We start from the raw sequence: 22,085 nt of genomic DNA, 5'->3' as shown, positions 1-22,085 counted from the left end.
TTATTCAAAAAAAATCAAAAATACTCTCCAAAATAACTTTTGGTGATATTTTGCCATTTCATTAGCAAAAATACCCTAATATATATTATGTATAAGTTTAAGTATAAATTATGTCGATTTTATCAATTCGAAAATCAATTTGCACAAAGTCAAGTGTTTTAATTAAGTGAGTATATTTGATTGTCAATTTAGTGTAATATATTACTTTGTTAGAGTTAAGAAGCTTGATTAAATAAATTGAATAAGTGGTTCATCTCAATTTTATTTCAAATGGGTCACAATTGAAAAAACAAGAGTACCACAATTTAAATGAGATTTTACTATTTTAAATCCCTTTCCAGCATTTAAAATCCAAAATATTGGACAGCCCAGCCCACAAAAGTTCACCGACCCGGCCCACTTTGGCTTTAATCATACACAAATCCCTTTTCTCATTTTCAGAAAAAGAAACAACAACAAACGGATATTTAACCACGCTTCCATCAAAATTCCAGCTATAATAACCATTTTTGGTTAAGGATCAACGACCATTAAACTTTCATAGGACTTGCTCGTCCGTAAATGGAAATCCATTCAATGCCCTTGTTTTCTTCTTCCAGCAAATCGAATTCAAACGGTAACTATAGATATTTTCAATTATTTTTGGCTTACTTCTCTTGGAAGATTCGGATTTGAAATCCTTAAAACAAAATCAAATGAATTGCAAATTTGAAAAAAAAAATCCCCACATCGAAACCCATATGAGAAAACCCAACATTTGGGATTCTATAAATAGAACCCCCTTCTTCATTATCAAGGAAGTTGTTTTTTTTTCAACACCTCAAGTTCTAAAATTTTCATTTACTTAGCTTCACACAAGAAATTTTATCTTGTAAGCCTAAATCTTGAATCATAGGAACAAGTTAAATATTTTTTCGAGTTCAACTTAGTTGTCGTGTTGGTTCGAAGGTGATCCCCTCAGCTCTAGTCACCCCCATCGCTGCTCGGCAAAAAGGTAATCTTCTTTCCTCATCCTAGCTTTATATTTTTAGTTATGCTGCTTTCATATGATATTAGCTTAGTCTTAGTTATATAAGTAGTATTTCAGTCTTTGTTTACTTGTTCTGGCCTCTGTGAATATTTTGTGATTTCTCCTTGTTGAGGTTTGCCATAAAACCTTTAAAGAAATCAATCAAATGATTCAGATGTGCTAGAATCAAGCCGGCGACTTTGAGTTAAAGATTATCTTTTGGTTGCAAGGCTGTCTTTAGGCATTTAACAAGATTCCTAAAATAAGGTTTTGTCATGTAATCACGTATTAAGTTCCAGTGTTTATTTTTTCTCATGTATTTAATCGATTCATGATTTTTTCTAGTTTATGCCACTAGTTAGGATATGGTCATTTTAAGTGAGTATGATATAAGTATGTCTTAGTTTGTTGCCTGCTTAAGTTTATCAAGAACACTTTTACTTGACCTCTCTTATTTTCTCCTCCGTTTTTTTTTTTTCATTTTAATTCTGTCATATTTTACCCTTGCTTTGGTGCTTTGTATAATTCCCAGTTCTGTCTAAGCTTCTTTACAAATTTATGTGTTTTTATGTTTGTGTCCATTTCCAGTTCTTTCTGTTTGGTTAGCTTTGCTTCTCTGCTTTGGTATAGGGATGGTTTAGTTATCAGTAATTAGCTGTGTGACTAGCTTGTTTGTTGTTAGCTACTGCTATTGATCTATTTTCAATGTTAGAAAAATGATTACTTGATTATCACGCCTTTAGTTTGTTGATTGATGTTGGTTAATTAGCTCTTGGAACAAACTATAAGAGTACAGGATAAGGAGAGTGCTCATATGAGTACATAATGTCCTCTCTAGTCTAAAATATTCAAACATATCTCCATCTCTAGCTTGCCTTATATGTTTTCTTTTCGGAATAAAAGAACAAGCTCTGTTTGGTTTGAATTTTGAATGGAAGATGAGTTCATATGCACTCCTGAAGAATTGAATGGATATGGCATTAAATCCTGAAGGAGGAAGGTGTTGTTTTTCTGTTGTTTAAATGGATTCAGGTTGAGTGGTTGTAGTATGAATATTTTTTTTTAGAATTCAACACGACTCAGGCCTGATAATAAGTTAATTCGTATTGTATGTTAAGCTTGAGTCTTCATTTGTTTAATCTTAACATTATCTTTCGGTGCCAAGGCATCAGAATATTTTGGAAGATTACCTTCCCTATGTTTAGTTGATTCTCCCAGAATGGTCTTAAGGTTTTGTCATATGAATTTAGTTCAATAGAATGATTTGTAATTTGGGTTCACTAACCTCTAAAAATCAGATCTTTTTCCTATTTATGGATGTTGGTTGTGTAGTCCCTATTTGAATTTCTTGGTCCTTATTGGTTAATAGTTTGATAAAGATTAGCTAAAAGAAGATATAGTGCGTCAACAATTATTGAGAAGTCCGGTAGAAGTATTTAATTTCTCTTTAACTTCATATCTTGGTCTGCATATGTGGTCTGGTTAAGAATGATATTACCTCTTAATGTGCTATTCAAATTTAGTTAATTGTAGAGTGTTTAAAAGAATGGTATGTCCTCCTAACTAATTGGCAATAGGTTCCTGTGGTAAGCTCTAACATATCCTGGAATAATAAATCACCAAATTTAATCTTATCTTTAAGATTCAGTTGTTTAAGGTCCAGTTTTGTCTCTGTTTTAGTAAGTAAGCTACGTTCGAGAAATGTTGTTTGAAGTGTTCATTTAAAATCAGTTTTAGGATCTATGAATAAGATACCTGGAAGTAATTAAAATATGGACCGTTAGTTTAAGACCTGGTGTTGCCCCTTTAAAGAAAAAATGTGATTGAGCATGTTAATTCCCTTGGTTGGTGGATAGTTATTTTTACAAGAGGTACCTACTTCTAGAAAGCGAGTTTTGTTTTCATGTTCATCATCATCAGTTATGACTTCGCTATGCTATGTTCTGAATCTATTAAAAAATGCAACGATGTGTCATAGCTTCCATGTATTTCTAATGTGAAAAGCATGTTGCAGTGGATTACTTGGGGTCTTTGTACTCTTTAATTCTTATTCTCTTATTGTAGTATTTTTTCTTCCCCTTCTCTTTATCTTCATACTTGAATAATGAAAATGCCCCCCTTTGCTGTCTTATAGCGATGCCTTGTTCTACCTGTTTATGGTCAGTCCTTGCAATATAGTCACATTAGTCATCTTTGGAGTTCTCTCTAAGTCACGTGTGGTACTAGAGTCGCGAGTTTGGTTGACCAAGTGCCGAATCTTCCTTTACAATAGTGTCAAAGTTTGTTCTTGAGTGCTAGTTGTCCATGCTACTTGTGAAGATTGTGCTTTTCTTTTACATTTTTTCTTTAACAAAAAACAGATTTCCAGGTTTTTACTTTAAGAGTTAACACCCATCTCCCCTTTTCTATGATTTCTGGAAACATGGTCATATTATGAATTGTTGATTTAGTTTTTCAAAGACTCTTTGTCATCTTAACATGTTCGTAAAATTTAAACTGAGTTATGATATTTTTCAAAAGTAATAGAGCATCTTGTTTGATGTTATCTTGTTAGAATTCCTTGTGTTTACGAATACTCATTCTTTACCCCTCTTCTTCTTTACATAACTTAGGGAATTTTCAAATCCCAAAAGCCAATGAGATGCTGCTCAATTCGAGATGAATTACTCCTGTCCTTGGATGGGCTGACTGCTGCAGTCCTTTAAGCCAAACGATGCACTTAGTTTCAGCACTTTGCTGAGTTTGCTGTTTTGTTTTTAACAAAAAAAAAATTGCTGAACTTCAAAACTCATTTTGCTGTTGATGCCTTGCTAAAATTACTGTTATTTCATTGATATTTGCTGCAATTTGAAGTAAAGGAAATGGCTGCTATGCTTGTTGATGAAGTCAATGTTATGCTCAAAATACTCTCTTGTGTTGTTGCTTTATTGCTATTCGATGTGGCTGCCTCTTGTGATGGCTTGTTGCTGCAATATATGACTGAGATGTTGGTGCTACTTGGTTTGCAACTATTGCATTTTCTTTGCCAAACAGCTACTGCCATATTTGTGACTAAGCTGTTGTTTTAAAGAAATAGATATTGCACCTGAATTGCTATCTAAGAAGAGTTGCTACTTCTTGAGCTAACTCATTGGCATATGCTGAAGAAATGAACCGATCCTACACTTGATAAGGAAATGTAGCAGCAACTATATTTTGATACGTTGTTATCTCTGATAAAGAACAGATTGTTGCACTTAAGGTCATTGATTTGAATATGGTACTACACTGGGCCAATGAAAAAAAGATTTTTGAGGCCATGCCTTGTCCGGAAATGTTATCCTTCGGTTTAGGCAATGATGATCTCATTGTATAGTAATAAAGTAGGATCCAACATGCGTTTGGCAAGGCAACTAGAATGATTGACGAGTCACTAGTTCGCAGCCACAACATGTTCCGGAGTCCTTGTCCCTAGATTAAAAAGAAAAATGAGTCTGAGCCTCCGTAATTAAAGCTCTCAAAATTTGATATGAGTCTTTGGGATATTATTATTTATGTTCATAAACGTCTCCCTATGGGGTGGCGTATCATTCTGACTAACTATTTTTCTTTCTATTTGTGTGAGGTATAAATAAAGTGAAGTATGTGGCGCGAAACTTAAAGAGGAAGTAAAGAATCAGACGCTTAGAATCGGATGCTTAAAGCCTTGGAGAGTTGGAGTTTTGCATGAAGAACTAGAAGAGCATGGAAGACCTATTCCCCTCAGACAAGCAGACAAATGGAATAGGATTGCCGAATGATTTGGGCCCAAGGCCGAAAAGGCTAAACTTTCTTTGCCTTCCTTTTAGTATAAGTTTTACATTATTTTCTGTAAGAATATGTAAAAATGCACTTGTATGGATATTGAAACCCTTATAAGTTAGAACCTAGGATTTAGTTGCGGGTACGGACCCGAACATTTTCAAATTAGATCCGAAAGATGAGTGAGTTGTATTCTATTTGTTAAAAGTAAATAAAAGTGAAAAAATGCTTTCTTATGCAAAAAATGGATTACCTTTGAATATATCTTTAAAGTAGGTTTCATAATTTGAAAAATTCGAGAAAGAAAAGTTAAAAAAAAATGAATTCAAATGAATGAAATTTTCTTCAAAACTTGAGTTTGGGTAAATAATTCTGAGGATACGGTTGACCAAAGAGACAAAATGCAGATAATGCATGAACGAATAAAAGACTATACATAGACGTATATACATATATATTTTCATATATAAAAACACATGACATTAGTTTTAGATGAGATATACCTAGTATACTATCCTTATAAGTAAAAGGACAACATTATTTTTACCTAGATATTTTAAATCAAAACTTAAACTATCTTTATTTAAAAGGATATTCATTAATTCTTTCAAAAGCCAATATGATATGCGACGACAGTATTTTTATATAGAAAATTAAACTAAACATAAGTTGTTCATAAAAAATCATACATTGAAACTCAAAGGTTAACCGTATACTACGGATCCTTAACACCAGGATGCCTAACACCTTCCCTAAGGGATCACCAGAACTTTTACCTAGAACTTTAGTCACAAAGGCTTTGTAATAGTGTTTGAATAAATCTTTGAACCTGATTTTCCTAATTTCCTAAAAATTAAATGGCAATTCTCTTTCAAAAAAGGGCCAAAAGAGCACCAACTAGTTCTTAGCAGCTTTCCGAGTGCTAACCCCGCCTACGAAATGCGAACCATAACATCAGGTAAATCATGGAGTTAAGGATCAAAAGCTAAATTTTTTTTTACTAAAGTTGCACAAAAGTGGACTTTCACAGTCCATACAATATTATACGGACCGTGTCTTTGGATGTATAAAAGAAGGAGAATGAAACAGAATGTTAAAACTTGATGGTGTGGAGATACGAGTGATTTATACGGACCGTACAATATTGTACGGGCCGTATATGTTTCACGTGTCAAAGGATCTTAAGGAAGACAGAAAGATGCATCCGAAGAGGGAGTTTTACGATCAAGTTATACGGGCTGTGTAATGTTATACGGATCTTGTAAGTCCGCTCGTGTTTTTGTCTGAAGAATTGAAGATTGGTGGTCGTACAACTTTATATGGTCCGTGAAATATTATACAGACCGTATAAGTTGCCATCAGCGGACTTAAAGTGCAAATTTTATAATTTTACGTTTGAAACCTATAAATAGTCCAATGTAGGGTTTATTTATTATCAGTTGTTATACTTGACTCTTGACTTAGAGCAGTGAATATTACTTTGTTTTGGAGTTTTCAAACATTAATTCAAGTACTATTAATTTCTCTTATCATCAAAAGTAAGCAATTATGAATTCTTCAGTCTCTTGTTCTTTGTTCTTTGTCATGAGTAACTAAACACCCTTACTAAGGTTGTGAACCCAAAGATGGGTGTTTTGTGATTGAGAATTGTGATTGATATATGCATAATAGATTGTTAGGGTTTATGTCATGACCCAACCCCATAGGCCATGACTAGTGCCCGAGTTGGGCACTCATATCCCTTGTTAACTATAATCTTTTATAACCAGCATATTATGAACTTATTTGTATAAAAAGGCAGGACGTTATTTTAAAGCTGTCACAATTCTGTATGTCGTAGGCACCTGTCTCCTGAGGAGTTACGATCTTCAACAACAACATATATATATCTACGCAAGCCGACAAGGCTGCCACTACACGCAACATCCCAAACATATATATATATATATGCAATCCGAAAAGGCTGCCATTACGAATGGGTACGCCCCAAACATAAGTCGTATTCATACAACGCAACAACAACTATATACAGACCCACACAAATGTCCACAGACCTCTAAGAGTACTGACAATATCATATGACGGGACAGGGCCCCACCGTACCCCAAATAAACAACCACACATATGAACAAAAGGGAGTTATACCACAAGCTAGGCTCCGGAACAAAGGAGCACTCCAAAGTAGCTGAATAGATATCCTAGGCTGGCGGATCTCCGAAACGAGCGTCTGTACTTGCGGGCATGAACGCAGCCCCCCCGAAGAAAGGGGGTCAGTACGAAATATGTACTGAGCATGTAAAGCATGAAATATGGTAATAGACTCATACTGAGACAAGGTGTGTAGGACCCAATGCAACAAACAGAAATTCATAAAACTTACCTTTGAACATAATTCATCTGTATCGTTCTCATATCAATATCAATATAGAGTTTTGTAATCAAAGCTGAATAATCATTCTGTATATAACATATATAACGTGTCCCGACCCTTTAGTGAGGGACTCGGTGAATAATGAACATATGCCCTCCTGGCCGCCATCCCCATATCATCATGTCATTATATCATCATATCATCATATATATATAACGTGTCCCGGCCCTCTAGTGAGGGACTCGGTGAATAATGTAATAAATATGCGCACGAAAACGTGTCCTGGCCCGGGACTCAGTGAAGGATATAGCGGTAAGCACGAGCAGAATAATAAGCAACCACATACATGCAAATCATCTTTAGAGACTCAATAGATAAGTAACTAACCAGCTCTCAAGTGTCAAGATTATAATCATATTCAGTTCTTTTTTTAAATCTCATTACAAACTATAGCAAGGAACGTTTCAGATTTCATGTACATGTATCAATTTAACGTGGTGTAGCTTTTGAAAGCCAAGTATGCCTCTAATTATGCAATTCTTTAAGAGTAGGAACTTCTATACATTATTTATTAGTCAATCATATAGTAGGCTCGTGACAATAACATTAAGGAATGAATAGAATCATAAATTATGCTTGGAACTAGAGAGTAGAATTTACCCCAAGGTTCATATCATTTCTTACTTACGTCTAGGACATGCCAAGAAAAAGAAGGAATAGGCTTTACATACCTTTAGCGTTTAGTCGTATTATAACTTGTACTTGCTGCCCAATGGTACTTATCCTATATCAAGATATCAAGAGCTACGATTAGTCTACGAGGGAATTCAATATGTATTTTAACGTTAACAATCCCTTTCTAACATTTAGACGACGTTTCGTTCGTATTCAAACCAACTAGTACTACAAACTAATATTGCTAATCATACTTTCAAGTATCAATCCGAACTTGGTTAAACATGACTTAAGGGAACTTTGGACAGTTCGTACATCATTCAAAACAGTCCCCTATTCACGGCCAAACAGCACGCACAACATTACCATTTTCAATTCGCAGTTTTCCAACTTCAACTACTACGACAACAACACGTTTACAACATTACTTATATGATTATTGGAACTGTTTTAGCATCATATTTATTCTTACAACAGCCCACAAACTATTTCAATTTCAACTTGAATCATTAAGCTTCACTTTCACTATATGTTCATAACAACAATCAACATTCAAAACGCACTAATCCACTCCTATCATTAAAACAGTCCACGGTTTGGGACTGTTTTCCTACTTCAACATAATTCATTTCTTTTACACCCCAATTCATCTTTCCATAATGCATACAATACACCACAATGTCCATAACAACAACAATTAAAACATGACACAAAACAGTCCATAACTTCTCCTAAAGCAGTCCCCTACACGGCTTCAACACAACTAGAACAACTTCATGATTTTCATCCATTTATCCATACTACAACACATTCAATTCATTCCCAATACATGTACAAGAAGATTAAGCATCATTTCACCTAGGTCTATAGCACACGGCCCACTTCAACTTCAAGAAAAACAGTCCAATACCAACATGCACAATCATAAACGTTCAATTCACCATAAAACACATGAGAAGGGATCAATTCTTACCTTGTAACTAAACCCTTCAATCGGCTAGCCCTTCACTTTCACTTCTTGAATTTTAACACTTGTTCTTGCTATTCCAATGAATGCTACACGTTAATACACACCTTCAAGGGAGTTGAATTGCTTAAGAAACTGATTTTTGGATCAATTTGGAGAAGGTTATTCTCGGCCAGCTTGTAGCCGAGAGCCTCTCTCTCTATCTCTAATTTTTCTTTTTGGCTTTGTAAATGTGGAAATGAGCTAGTTAGTGATGAATGAATCAGAATTTGTGTTATATATATGCATTACATGATTTGGACATGTGTCCCACTCAAATTTTGGGTCAATGATCATTGACCACTTCCATCCTCTTACACGGCCACTATGGCTTATTTTATGGACTGATTTGGTTTTTTAATCCCACTTAATAATCTAATCATGGTTAATTTAATCCCAATTTTCCATTAATGCTTCTATACCAAACGAAATTTATAGGTAACTTGTGACTTGAAACGAAACCGGAAGTTAAAGTCTCTACTTCGTATCTTAAAATAGTCTTGTCTTTAACTTGTCGCGTTTAGTTTAAAACGTCCCAATGTATGAAAATATGGGATATAACATCCTCCCCCCCTTTAGAACATTCGTCCTCGAATGTCAATTTTTATCCCGTCGGGTTCTATAAGAGTCTTGGGAAGGGTTTTCCTTATCGCTAACATATAGATTGAGCAGACAATTAACACAATCAAGCAAGGGGGTTTAGATTACCTGTAGGCGTGGAAAACAAGTGAGGATATTTCTTTTTCATCTCCTCTTCAGCCTCCCAAGTCATCTCCTCCCTATTATTGTTCCGCCACAACACTTTAACCGACGCCACATCTTTTGTTCGCAACCTTCTGATTTGTCGATCAAGTATGGCTACAGGCTGCTCTTCGTATGATAGCTCATCTGTTACCTGGATATCATCTACAGGAAACACCCTGGAAGGATCTCCTATATACTTCCGAAGCATTGACACATGGAAGACTGGATGTACTGCTTGTAAATCTGCTGGTAGATCTAACTCGTAGGCAACTTGGCCTACCTTACGGATAACCTGATAAGGTCCAATGTATCTCGGGCTCAACTTCCCTTTCTTGCCAAATCTCATAACACCCTTCATGGGTGACACCTTCAAGAACACTCAATCGCCAACCTAAAACTCCAAGTGTCGACGTCGATTATCTGCATATGACTTCTGCCGACTCTGGGCTGCCAGTAACCTTTCCCGAATAAGCTTCACCTTATCGACAGCCTACTGAACCATATCTGGGCCTATCAACTTAGTCTCACCAACGTCAAACTAGCCTATGGGTGATCTGCACTTTCTGCCATATAAAGCCTCGTACGGTGCCATCTGGATACTAGAATGGTAACTGTTATTATAAGCAAAATAAATAAGCAGAAGTGATCATCCCAGCTACCACTGAAATCAATGACACAGGCCCGTAACATATCTTGTAGCGTCTGAATGGTACGCTCGGCCTGTCCGTCAGTCTGAGGGTGAAATGTTGTACTGAGACTCACCTGTGTCCCCAATCCCTCCTGGAAGTATTTCCAGAAGTTAGCTGTAAACTGGGCCCCTCTATCAGAGATAATAGCTGTGGGAACCCCATGAAGTCTCACTATCTCCTTAAGATACAATTTGGCGTAATCCTCAGCTGAATACGTCGTCCTGACTGAAAGAAAGTGGGCTGATTTTGTCAATCTATCAACGATGACCCAGATAGAGTCATAATTCCGTGGAGTGCGAGGTAAACCTGTGACGAAATCCATATTGATTACCTCCCATTTCCAGGTCGGAATCTCCATCTCCTGCAATAGTCCCCCAGGCTTCTGGTGCTCGACCTTCACCTGTTGGCAATTTGGGCACTGGGCCACAAATTCTGCTATGTCCTTTTTCATACCATCCCACCAATACAAACACCTAAGGTCATGATACATTTTTGTTGACCCTGGATGAACAGAAAAACGGGCATAGTATGCCTCCCCCATAACCTGTTGCCGTAATTCTGCAACCTCAGGTACACATAATCTGCCTCTGTATCGTAGTACCCCGTCAGATGAAATCTTGAATGGGGTCTCGTCCTTCTGAAGTGTTGTATCTTTATAATGTACAAGAATAGGATCCTCATATTGACGTCTCTTCACTTCTTCTACAATAGAGGACTCAACAACACCTCGCATAAAAATTCTGCCATCATCAGAATCAGCCAAACGAACTCCAAGACTAGCTAGCTGATGAATCTCATGGACTATCTCTTTCCCTCCTGGCTGTACACCTGCCAAACTACCCATAGATTTACGGCTGAGTGCATCTGCTACAACGTTAGCCTTTCCTGGGTGATATAGGATATCGACATCATAATCTTTCAGCAACTCTAGCCACCTCCTTTGCCGCAAATTCAGCTCCTTCTGCTTAGAGATATACTGGAGACTCTTATGATCTGTATAAATATCAACATGCACGCCATATAGATAATGTCTTCATATCTTTAAGGCATGTATCACCGCCGCCAACTCCAGGTCATGGGTAGGATAATTTTTCTCGTGCTTCCTGAGCTGTCGGGAGGCATAGGCTATAACTCTGCCGTGCTGCATCAACACGCAACCCAACCCAACACCGGAAGCATCACAATAAATAACATAGCCAGCTGGCCCCTCAAGAAGAGTTAGAACTGGAGCCGTGGTCAACGTATCTTTCAATAATTGGAAACTTCGTTCATAAGCATCGGTCCACTGGAATTTAGCCGCTTTCTGTGTTAGCCTTGTTAAAGGCGCTGAAATCGAAGCAAAATTTTCTACAAATCTCCTGTAATATCCTGCTAGCCCCAGAAAGCTACGTACCTCAGTAGGCGTCGTAGGTCTAGGCCAAGTCTTGACGGCCTCAATTTTCTGCGAGTCTACCCGAATACCGTCTGCTCCAACAATATGCCCCAGAAATGCTACTGAAGTCAACCAGAATTCACATTTAGAGAACTTAGCATATAATTTCTGATTCTGGAGAACCTTAAGTACAGTCCTCAAGTGATCTGCATGCTTTTCTTCCGATCGTGAATAGACCAGAATATCATCAATAAATACAATCACGAACAAGTCGAGGAATGGCTTAAACACACTGTTCATCAAGTCCATAAACACGGCTGGAGCATTGGTCAGCCCAAAAGACATCACTTTAAACTCGTAATGCCCGTATCGGGTCCTGAATGCAGTCTTCGGAATGTCTTCTTCCTTTACCCGCACGTGGTGATAACCTGACCGCAAGTCTATCTTTGAAAAACATTTAGCACCCTGCAACTGGTCAAATAAATCATCAATCCTGGGGAGGGGATATCTATTCTTTATTGTTACTTTGTTCAGCTGCCTATAATCAATACACATCCGCAGCGACCAATCCTTCTTTATTACAAATAATACCAGTGCGCCCCAAGGTGATGTACTGGGCCTAATGAAGCCCTTCTCTAATAGATCTCTCAGTTGCTCCTTCAATTCTTTCAATTCTGCAGGTGCCATTCTGTAAGGAGGAATAGATATGGGCTGAGTATCTGGCAATACATCTATAGTGAACTTTATCTCACGCTCAGGAGGAGGGCCTGGAAGTTCATCTGGAAATTCATTAACTACCGGGACTGTCTGAAGAGTCGGTGCCTCAGCTTTCAAGTCATGCACACGAACCAGATGATAAATATAGCCCTTTCTGACCATCTTCCTTGCCTTGAGGTATGAAATAAACTTACCTCTCGGCGATGCTGTATTCCCCCTCCATTCTATAATTGGTTCCCCTGGGAACTGAAATCGAACTACTTTGCCTCTGCAGTCAACATTAGCATAACAAGAAGCCAACCAGTCCATCCCCATAATAACATCAAACTTAGTCATGTCTAGTTCTATCAAATCTGCCTTGGTGCAGCGATTACATATAACCACCGAACAATCTTTATACACTAGTCTTGCTAAAATAAAATCCCCTACAGGTGTAGCTACCTCGAATGGTTCTACAGATTCAGATTTTATCCCAATTTTACTAGCAACAAAAGGGGAAATATATGATAATGTGGAGCCTGGGTCTATCAATGCATATACATCTCGGGAGAAAATCGATAGTATACCTGTAACCACATTTGGCGACGCCTCCTGATCCTGTCTGCTGGCTAAAGCATATATCCGGTTTGAAGGACCGCCAGAACTGGAAGCCCCTCCATGGCCTCTGCCACGGCCTGCTGGTGTCGAAATACCTTGCCCCATAGGGCGCATAGCCACCGAAGAGGAAGAACCAGCAACTGATCTGGTAGGCTGAGCTGCGCCACCTACACCACCCCCAAATCGACACTCCCTCATAGTATGGCCCTGACGACCGCAAGAGAAACAAGCACCAGTAATGAAACGACATTCCCCTGGATGGCGTCTGCCACATCGAGGACACTGAGGTATAGATGGCCTCATCTGGCCTGAATTCCTGTGCATCTGGAACCCTGAAGTCATGGATCTTTGACTAGCTCCCGAATACCCCGTGCTATCAAACCTCCTACCAGTAAATCGTGGAGGTGCACTCCTTGCCGGCTGGGAAGGATATCTGCTATGTTGCTGTTGGGGCTGCCCGCCCCGAAACTCACCCGAAGAATACCCAGCTGATCTAACTCTCTTATGCTGACCCCTGTCCTGCTCCCTATCAAATCGACGCCCTCTATGTCGATCCTCAACCCCCTGTGCATATGCCTGCACTCAAGCGATGTCTATACCGGGTGAGAAGCCATTGCCATACAACTATCAATCAAGTAATTATCCATCCCCATCACGTAATGACGCACCCTATCAGCCATGTCAGCTACAATAGCGGGCGCGTACCTAGCCAGTGAATCAAATTCGAGACTATAATCTCGAACACTTCTGCCATTCTGCCTCAGGTGTAGAAATCTGTCAACTCTGGCTCGCCTCATCTCCGGAGGCAAAAAGTAACCCAGGAAAGCCTCCACGGATTCGTCCCATACTGCAGGTGGATCATCCTCACCTCTGGAAAACTCCCACGACTCATACCAATTTACCGCTACATCACGCAAACGATATGAAGCCAATTCAACCGACTCATTCTCGGAAGGTTTAGTCACCCGCAACGTACGCAGCATCTGTCGAATAAAATCTTGTGGATCCTCTGCGGGCATTGACCCATAGAACTCTGGGGGGTTACAAGTCAAGAAATCACGGACCCTCAAACTATCATGTCTGTCCGCATAATCACCTCCCAATCCGTGTCTGCGGGCCTGCCCCGACACTAACCTGGTCAATAACTGGACTGTGTCTATCATAGCCCTGTCCTCCGCCCCTGGCTGGGGAGCTGGAGGCTCGGGTGCTGGAACCTCAGAAGCTAGCGGTGGAGCCGTCCCCCGATCTGCAGCTGCTACTGCCTTAGGCTCCGCTGATAATGGCGGGGTAGCGGAGCTCGCTGACTGAAGCCTAATCTCAGGCACATATTGGGCATAAGCCCTAGAAATCCTCCGGGTCTCACTGGTCTCTCCAACTACCGCCTTGCCCTTCTGGGCGGCTGTCGCCTTCTTTGGAGGCATTGCTGTAAACATAACAATCTGTTAGGGAAAGATTATCCTGATAATACAGCTCTATCGCACGATCTAGAATGAGCAGGAAAGATGACATCCTAAATGTCCTGTAGATTCCTGTTTATAAATGTGGTGCACAACACATCGATAAACAAGACTCTACTCGACAAGGTCTGTAGACACTCCGAGGATTGAACCGCTCTGATACCACTTTTGTCACGACCCAACCCCGTAGGCCGTGACTAGTGCCAGAGTTGGGCACTCATATCCCCTGTTAACTATAATCTTTTATAACCATCAGATTATGAACTTATTTGTATAAAATGGCAGGACGTTATTTTAAAGCTGTCACAATTCTGTATGTCGTAGGCACCTGTCTCCTGAGGAGTTACGATCTTCAACAAAAACATATATATATCTACGCAAGCCGACAAGGCTGCCACTACACGCAACATCCCAAACATATATATATATATATATATATATATATATATATATATATATATATATATATATATATGCAAGCCGACAAGGCTGCCATTACGAATGGGTACGCCCCAAACATAAATCGTATCATACAACGCAACAACAACTATAAACAGACCCACACAAATGTCCACAGACCTCTAAGAGTACTGACAGTATCATATGATGGGACAGGGCCCCGCCGTACCCCGAATAAACACACACATATGCAACAAAAGGGACTTATACTACAAGCTAGGCTCCGAAACAAAGGAGCACTCCAAAGTAGCTGAATAGATATCCTAGGCTGGCGGATCTCCGAAACGAGCGTCTGTACCTGCAGGCATGAACGCAGCCCCCCGAAGAAAGGGGGTCAGTACGAAATATGTACTGAGCATGTAAAGCATGGAATATAGTAATAGACTCATACTGAGACAAGGTGTGTAGGACCCAATGCAACAAACAGAAATTCATAAAACTTACCTTTGAACATAATTCATCTGTATCGTTCTCATATCAATATCAATATAGAGTTTTGTAATCAAAGCTGAATAATCATTCTGTATATAACATATATAACGTGTCTCAGCCCTTTAGTGAGGGACTCGGTGAATAATGAACATATGCCCTCCTGGCCGCCATCCCCATATCATCATGTCATCATATCATCATATCATCATATCATTATATATATATAACGTGTCCCGGCCCTCTAGTGAGGGACTCGGTGAATAATGTAATAAATATGCGCACGAAAACGTGTCCTAGCCCGGGACTCAGTGAAGGATATAGCGGTAAGCACGAGCAGAATAATAAGCAACCGCATACATGCAAATCATCTTTAGAGACTCAATAGATAAGTAACTAACCAGCTCTCAAGTGTCAAGATTATAATCATATTCAGTTCTTTTTTTAAATCTCATTACAAACTATAGCAAGGAACGTTTCAGATTTCATGTAGATGTATCAATTTAACGTGGTGTAGCTTTTGAAAGCCAAGTATGCCTCTAATTATGCAATTCTTTAAGAGTAGGAACTTCTATACATCATTTATTAGTCAATCATATAGTAGTCTCGTGACAATAACATTAAGGAATGAATAGAATCATAAGTTATGCTTGGAACTAGAGAGTAGAATTTACCCCAAGGTTCATATCATTTCTTACTTACGTCTAGGACATGCCAAGAAAAAGAAGGAATAGGCTTTACATACATTTAGCGTTTAGTCGTAGTATAACTTGTACTTGCTGCCCAATGGTACTTATCCTATATCAAGATATCAAGAGCTACGATTAGTCTACGAGGGAATTCAATATGTATTTTAACGTTAACAATCCCTTTCTAACATTTAGACGACGTTTCGTTCGTATTCAAACCAACTAGTACTACAAACTAATATTGCTAATCATACTTTCAAGTATCAATTCGAACTTGGTTAAACATGACTTAAGGGAACTTTGGACAGTCCGTACATCATTCAAAACAGCCCCCTATTCACGGCCAAACAACACGCACAACATTACCATTTTCAATTCGCAGTTTTCCAACTTCAACTACAACGACAACAACACGTTTACAACATTACTTATACGATTATTGGAACTGTTTTAGCATCATATTTATTCTTAAAACAGCCCACAAACCATTTCAATTTCAACTTGAATCATTAAGCTTCACTTTCATTATACGTTCATAACAACAATCAACATTCAAAGCGCACTATTCCACTCCTATCATTAAAACAGTCCACGGTTTGGGACTGTTTTCCTACTTCAACATAATTCATTTCTTTTACACCCCAATTCATCTTTCCATAATGCATACAATACACCACAATGTCCATAACAACAACAATTAAAACATGACACAAAACAGTCCATAACTTCTCCTAAAGCAGTCCCCTACACGGCTTCAACACAACTACAACAACTTCATGATTTTCATCCATTTATCCATACTACAACACATTTAATTCATTCCCAATACATGTACAAGAAGATTAAGCATCGTTTCACCTAGGTCTATAGCACACGGCCCACTTCAACTTCAAGAAAAACAGTCCAATACCAACATGCACAATCATAAACATTCAATTCGCCATAAAACACATGAGAAGGGATCAATTCTTACCTTGTAACTAAACCCTTCAATCGGCTAGCCCTTCACTTTCACTTCTTGAATTTTAACACTTGTTCTTGCTATTCCAATGAATGCTACACGTTAATACACACCTTCAAGGGAGTTGATTTGTCATGACCCAACCCCGTAGGCCGTGACTAGTGCCTGATCTGGGCACCCAAACACATTTATCAAAAGCTATCTCAAATTTTATCTACCCGCATTCAAGTATATAGCAGAAGCAGACAAGGCTTTATTTCAAATTTAGCTAATTTCCAGAAAAATTTCGGCAGAGTCTCCTTTTTTTTACGGACTATCCCAAAATACCCTGCACGCAGAAAATACCAACAAAGGCCACACAGGGCCAACAGAGCAACATTTAAATATATGCGGACCGGCCGCCGCGGCGAATGGGATCGCCCAAACACAACATATACACACATCTGTACAGAAAGACCCCAACCCACAAACATGTCTACAGACCTCTAAACAGACCAACAGACTCATATGGTGGGACAGGGCCCCTCCGTACCCATGAACAAGAATATGCATATATAGAAGTGACAGACTGTACCAAAAGATGGCTCTGAATAAAAGAGCGCTCCAAATGGCAGAAAAGATATCCTAGACGGACGGATCCGCAAACCTGTCGTCGGTACCTGCGCGGCATGAAAACGCAGCCCCCGAAGAAAGGGGGTCAGTACGAAATATGTACTGAATATGTAAAGCCTGAATTACAGAAACAAAATCATAATTGGTACAGAAAGCGAGCAGAAAATCCAAAGTATCAAGTACATATTTTCAAAACATAGAGAGTGTATACAGAAACATATGTCATATCAAATCCGGCCCCTGCCAAGGGAATCGGCAGACATAATGTGGCCACCCTCCCGACGCTGGTGCCACAACACAGAAGAATCAGAATGGGGCATAACCCCGTCACATAATATATCATATCAGATGGCCATAGAAAATCATATCAGAACAAGCGTACATGGCATAGCATACTCCACAAACCCATGTACGCGTATACCTGCCCCCTCACATCAAGGCACGGCGAACAATGCAAAGGATCACGCTTGACAACATATCCTGGCCCGGGCTCAGTGTGGGAAACATTGGGGCATCCACGAATGGAGTAGTGAGAGACTAATGCAATTAAAATATCATAAATGTTTTAATAGACTCGATGAGACATATCAAAGACAAACCGATCGAATGAAGTCGAACGGGAACATAATAAACGAGTTTCGGATATCATAATGAATTACAGAAGTATAACCTTTCTGAAATCGTTCCGAGTGTCAGAACAATTTATCGGACTCAATGGGATATTTAAAACAATGTTTGTTAGGTAATTAGAATAGTAGTCAAAACGTTTCTTTTAAGAACTGCTCAAAACGAAGACTTAAGTACATTAAGGGCAAAACTGGGAATAGCGGGCCCACCTCGGGACAAGCAAGGCGGTGGGCTCAAATTACATATTTTAAACATATGGGGTCACCTACAAAGGTTCTACGGACGTTCTATGGCTTTCCAAGTAGTTTAGGGAAAGTTTGCATGATTTTCAAGAATACAAACCAAAAGGGCTCAATCTTACTGAAGGAAAAAGCGAGATTTTCAATTGCGGATTCCGATGGGCAGAAAGTCTTTCGAGGCCCGAATCCGGTTCTAATATACTTAGGCATGCCAAAAGAAGGATCGGGTAGCTTTACATACCTTTTGAGCTTTGCACGCCTATCCAAGCTCACTCCCCGTTTCGTCAAATATCTGCAAATGGTCACATTTACCAATTGTAAGTTATAGATGCTACGAATTCAATTCAACTCATATTTGTCTACCGAAATTTCGGCAGCACTTCCCCTATACATATAGCACCCCCGAGAATTCAACTCGGCTCAAAATCATCAACAACAACCCAAACAACAACATCAACATCAACAACAAACATTAGAAACACAATATGGCACAACTAGTTCTACTTGCCGACATAATGCCATCACCTTCATTTCAACTTCAATTTCCAAACCAATTTCAATGATTTCACATTCATTATCAAACTAGATCATCACAACATAGTTTAGAAGTGTTTCATATCGTTTCCTCAAGTTATACACACGATATACATAATATACAAACTTTCCGCCAAAGTCATAATTCACTCAAAACTTCTAATCTTTGGCATACATATTCATAACATGTTTCCAATTTCCAAATTCGTCAATGATCATCATAATTAACAACCAAATAACTTCATTTTCCTAATGTCGGAAAATCATACTAAAGCGACATAAGCTTCTCTATTCCATTTCAATGCAAACTTATATCGTTTTATCTTCATATTCATTGCAAGCATCACAACAACACAACTAATACATTAAACAAAATTAATTCATTAGCATCCTACCAACACCATACCACACGGCCAAACCCCTATATTTCATCTTCAACCAAATTTATTCAACTCTCATTCTCCATATGAATTCCATCATACACACAACTAGAATACAACATAATTTCAATTCATCATTGGCATATCATGCAAGCATACACACGGCCATACACTCATACCACACACCCACTTTGCAAACTTCCATTTCTCCATACAATCAACACATTTCTACATATTACAATCCAAACAAAACTCCATAACACAAGAATAAAGGATAAATTCTTACCTTTTCTTCTAGTCTTCTTTGCTAGGATTTGTGATCACTTTGAGGAGTCAAGTGCTTCTTCCTCCAAGACAACTACACCAAGTTGAAAAGGGACCTTGAATTAGTAGGATTTCAACAAGAAATAAATTTTTGGAGCGAGGTTTGTGAGGGTCAAATTTCTATGGCCCACCCGAGACCTTCTCCTCTTGCTCTCTCTTATTTGCTTTGTTCTTTCTTCTATGTTTCTTGAAGGGTCTAAGGGATAAGGGCACTATATATTATTAATTATAACACATGGAATAATTTGTGAAGTAGGGTGGGCTTGGGCCTCACTTGGCCGGCCACCCCCCCAAGTTTTGGGCCTTGACTTCAATTCAATTTTTTGAGCCCAAAGACTCGTGAATCAAATTTTGTAATTCCCGAAACTAATTTCCAAAATTACAAATTTGCCCTTAGTCTTCCTCGACACCTTCACATTAATATTCTTTCATGCACAACTCCTATGTCAAATAAAAATTAATTATGACCTTATTTCTTACAAGTCAAGAATATTTCCAAATTTTTCCAACGTGTGAAAACACGGGATATAACATCCTCCCCCCCTTTAGAACATTCGTCCTCGAATGTTAAATTAATCTTATAGGGTCTGAAAATACTTTGGGGGAGTTTCTGTTTATAGACAGCACATATGGCACACATTCATTTTTGAAATGGAATTAAGCAAAGATTCGAGATTACCTGTGGGCATAGGGAACAAATGAGGATATTTCTTTTTCATCTCCTCTTCGACCTCCCAGGTCATTTCTTCCCTATTGTTGTTCCGCCACAGCACCTTAACAGAGGCTACATCTTTGTTCCGGAGCTTCCTTACCTGGCGGTCCAAGATAGCTACGGGCTGCTCCTCATACGATAACTGCTCTGTCACCTGAATGTCATCCGCAGGAAATATCTTGGAGGGATCACCAATGCATTTGCGGAGCATAGATACATGGAATACCGGATGTACCGCTTCCAAATCAGATGGCAGATCTAACTCATAGGCGACATTTCCAATTTTCCGCACAATCAGATAAGGCCCAATATAACGCAGACTAAGCTTACCCTTCCTGCCGAACCGCATTATGCCTTTCATAGGCGATACCTTCAGAAATACCCAATCACCAACCTGGAATTCCAAAGGACGACGCCGTTTATCAGCATATGATTTCTGTCGACTCTGGGCTACCAATAGTCGCTCTCGGATAAGTTTCACCTTATCAACGACCTGCTGGACCATATCTGGGCCGATTAACTCTGCCTCGCCAATATCAAGCCAGCCGATAGGTGACCTGCATTTCCTACCATATAAAGCCTCGTATGGAGCCATCTGGATGCTGGAATGGTAGCTGTTATTATAAGCAAATTCAATCAATGGCAAGTGATCCTCCCAGCTACCTCTGAAATCAATAACACAGGCCCGCAACATATCTTCAAGCGTCTGGATAGTGCGCTCGGCCTGTCCGTCACTCTGAGGATGAAAAGTTGTGCTCAGGCTCATCTGAGTCCCTAATCCTTCCTGAAAATATCTCCAGAAGTTCGCTGTGAACTGAGCACCTCTGTCAGTGATAATAGATATAGGAACTCCATGAAGTCGCACAATTTCTTTAATATAAAGCCTGGCATAATCCTCAGCGGAATAAGTAGTTCTGACGGGGAGAAAATGGGCTGATTTTGTCAGCCTTTCAACAATAACCCAGATGGAATCATACTTCCGTGGAGTGCGAGGCAAACCTGTAATGAAATCCATATTAATGATCTCCCACTTCCACGTCAGAATTTCCATTTCCTGCAACAGTCCACTCGGTTTCTGATGCTCAATCTTGACCTGCTGACAATTTGGACACTGGACGACGAACTCTGCGATATCCCGTTTCATACCATCCCACTAGTATAGGCATCTAAGATCATGGTACATCTTCGTAGAACCAGGATGAACAAAATAGCGAGCATAGTGTGCCTCGCCCATAACCTGCTGCCGAAGCCCTGCAATATCAGGTACACACAACCTGCCTCTGTATAGTAAGGTTCCGTCTGGTGTAAACTCGAACGGAGTCTTCTCCTTTTCATGGGCTGTATATCTGTATCGAGCTAAAACAGGATCTTCATATTGATGCCGTTTGATATCTTCCTTAATAGATGATTCAGAAACCCCTCGGACAGAAATCCGTGTACCGCCAGAATCGGCCAGACGAACCCCAAGATTAGCCAACTGGTGAATATCACGTACTATCTCTCTCCTGTCCGGCTGTAAATCTGCTAAGCTGCCCATAGATTTCCTGCTAAGTGCATCTGCAACCACATTAACCTTGCCCGGATGATACAGAATATCCACATCATAGTCTTTTAATAGCTCCAGCCACCGCCGCTGCCGCAAATTAAGCTCTTTCTGCTTAAAAATATACTGGAGACTCTTATGATCTGTGTAAATATCAAC

At 39.3% G+C, this 22,085-nt stretch overlaps 1 long non-coding RNA gene across 1 annotated transcript; it reads left to right on the top strand.

Annotated features, from left to right (window-relative positions):
- Positions 1 to 456: 456 nt before the first annotated feature.
- LOC132641071 (uncharacterized) lies at positions 457 to 5,034 on the top strand. Its single transcript, XR_009582662.1, has 2 exons — positions 457 to 994; positions 3,622 to 5,034. It is a non-coding gene; the product is annotated as an uncharacterized LOC132641071 (long non-coding RNA).
- The last annotated feature ends 17,051 nt before the right edge of the window (positions 5,035 to 22,085 follow it).

Source organism: Lycium barbarum, chromosome 5 (assembly GCF_019175385.1).
Source record: "Lycium barbarum isolate Lr01 chromosome 5, ASM1917538v2, whole genome shotgun sequence".
Classification (NCBI taxonomy): domain Eukaryota; kingdom Viridiplantae; phylum Streptophyta; class Magnoliopsida; order Solanales; family Solanaceae; genus Lycium; species Lycium barbarum.
Note: the sequence above shows the minus strand (reverse complement) of the source record. Positions and strands in the feature narration are given on the sequence as shown.